Here is a 2,465-nt window from a genome sequence, read left to right as displayed (position 1 = left end):
GTTTGGGGTTTAAGGTATAGGGTATAAGGTTTAGGGTTTAGGTTTTAGTGTTTATCGTTTAGTGATTAGGGTTTAGAGTTTAGGGTTAATGGTTTACGGTTTTGGCTTCTAAGTTTAGGGTTTAGGGCTTAGGATTTAATGTTTAGAGTTTTTGATATACGGTTTCTATTAAGGGTAGAAGGTTTAGGGTTTAGGGTTTAGTGTTTAGGGTTTAGGGTTTAGGGTTTATGTTATAGGGTTTAGGGTTTATGTTATAGGGTTTATGTTATAGGGTTTAGGGTTTAGGTTTTTGTGTTTAGGGTTTGAGTTTAGGATTTAGGGTTTAGGGTTTAGGGTTTAGGGTTAGGGTTTAGGGTTTATGTTTTATATGTTTAGGGGTTCAGGGATTAGAGTTTAGATTTTGTGTTTTAGGGTTTGAAATTTAGGATTTGGGGTTTAGGCTTTGCGTTAGGGTTTTAGGTTTTAGGGTTTATGGTTTAGGGTTAAGGGTTTATGTTTAGGATTTGGGGTTTTGGGTTTAGGGTTCAGGGTTTGGAATTTAGGGTTTGGGGTTTTGGTTTTAGTGTTTGGGAAATAAGGTTTAGGGTTTATGGTTTGGAATTTAGGGTTTAGGGTTTAGGGTATAGGGTTTAAGGTTTAGGGTTTTGTCTACAGGGTTTAAGGTTTAGGGTTTAGGGAGTTACGTTTAGGTTTTGGGTTTTAGGGTTTGTAATTTAGGGATTCGGGTTTAGTGTTTGGGATTGGGGTTTAGAGTTTAGGGTTTAGTGTTTAAGGTATAGGGATTAGGGTATAGGGTATGGGGTTTTAGCTTTAGGGTTTATCATTTAGGGTTTAGGATTTAGGGTTTAAGTTAATGGTTTAGTGATAGGTTTTAGGGTTTGGGTTAGGGTTTAAGGGTTTTAAGGTTAGTGTTTAGGGTTTGGGGTTTAGGCTTTATGGTTTATGGTTTGGGTTTAGGGTTTGGAATTTTGGGTTTGTGGTGTGAAATTTAGGGTTTGGAGTACAGGGTTTAAGGTTTAGGATTTGGGGTTAGGTTTTGGAATTTAAGGTTTGGGGTGTAGGGTTTAAGGTATAGGGTACATGGTTTAGGGTTTAGGTTTGAGTGTTTATGGTTTAGTGATTAGGGTTTAGAGTTTAGGGTTAATGGTTTAGGGTTTTGGGTTCTAAGTTTAGGGTTTAGGGTTTTGGGCTCTAAGTTTAACGTTTAAGGTTTATGGTTTAGGGTTTAGAGTTTAGGGTTTAGGGTTTAGGGTTTAAGGTTTAGGACTTTAGATCTAGGGTTTCTGTTAAGGGTAGAAGGTTTAGGGTTTAGGGTATAGGGTGTAGGGATTATGAATTAGGGTTTAAGGTTTGGGTTTTGGATTTAGGGTTTAGGGTTTAGGGTTTAGGGTTATGGCTTTAGGGTTAGGGTTTAGTGGTTAGGTGTTATATGTTTAGGGGTTTAGGGATTAGGGTTTAGATTTTGGGTTTTAGGGTTTGGAATTTAGGATTTGGGGTTTAGGATTTGGGTTAGGTGTTTAGGTTTTAGGGTTTAGGGTTTAGGGTTAAGGGTTAATGGTTTATGTTTAGGATTTGGGGTTTGGGGTTTAGGGTCTAGGGTTTGGAATTTAGGGTTTGGGGTTTAGGTTTTTTTGTTTGGGAATTTAGGTTTAGGGTTTAGGGTTTAGGTTTTGGGTTTGGAATTTATGGTTTAGGGTTTAGGGTATAGGGTTTAAGCTTTAGGGTTTAGTGTAAAGGGTTTAAGGTTTGGGTTTTAGCATTTAGGATTTAGTGATTAGAGTTTAGAGTTTAGGGTTAATGGTTTAGGGTTTAGGGTTTTGGGTTCTAAGTTCAGTGTTTAGGGTTTAGGGTTTGGGGTTTGGGGTTTAAGGTTTAAGGTTTAGGATTTAGTTTTAGTGTTAAGGGTACAAGGTTTAGGGTTTAGGGTTTAGTATTTACGGTTTAAGGTTTAGGGTTTAGGCTTTAGGTTAAGTCTTTAGGTTTTAGGTTTTAGGGTTTAGGGTTTAAGATTTTGGTTTTAGGGTTTAGGTTTGGGGTTTAGGATTTAGGGTTAAGGGTTTATGGTTAAGGGTTTAGGGTTTAAGTTTTAGGGTTTAGGGAGTAAGGTTTAGGTTTTAGGGTTTGGGTTTAGGGTTTAAGGGTTAAGTTTTAGGGTTTAGGGAGTAAGGTTTAGGGTTTTAGGGTTTAGGTTTAGGGTTTAAGGGGTTTAGGATTAGGGTTTAGGGTTGAAGGTTTTGGATTTAGGTTTTGGGTTAAGGGTAGAAGGTTTAGTGTTTAGGGTTTAAGGTTTAGGGTTTAGGATTTAGGGTTTAGTGTTTAGGGTATAAATTTAGGGTTTAGGTGTTAGTGTTTAGGGTTTAGGATTTAGGGTTTATGGTTTATGGTTTATGGTTTAGGGTTTAGGGTTTAAGAATTTGGGTTTAGGGTTTAGGTTTTGGGTTTAGGGTTTAGGGTTAAGGGTTTAT

This window comes from Solanum verrucosum, unplaced genomic scaffold (genome assembly GCF_900185275.1).
Source record: "Solanum verrucosum unplaced genomic scaffold, falcon-dt-bn FXZP01000039.1, whole genome shotgun sequence".
NCBI classification, from domain to species: Eukaryota; Viridiplantae; Streptophyta; class Magnoliopsida; order Solanales; family Solanaceae; genus Solanum; species Solanum verrucosum.
The sequence above is the reverse complement of the archived record's forward strand: the minus strand, read 5'-3'. Positions refer to the sequence as shown.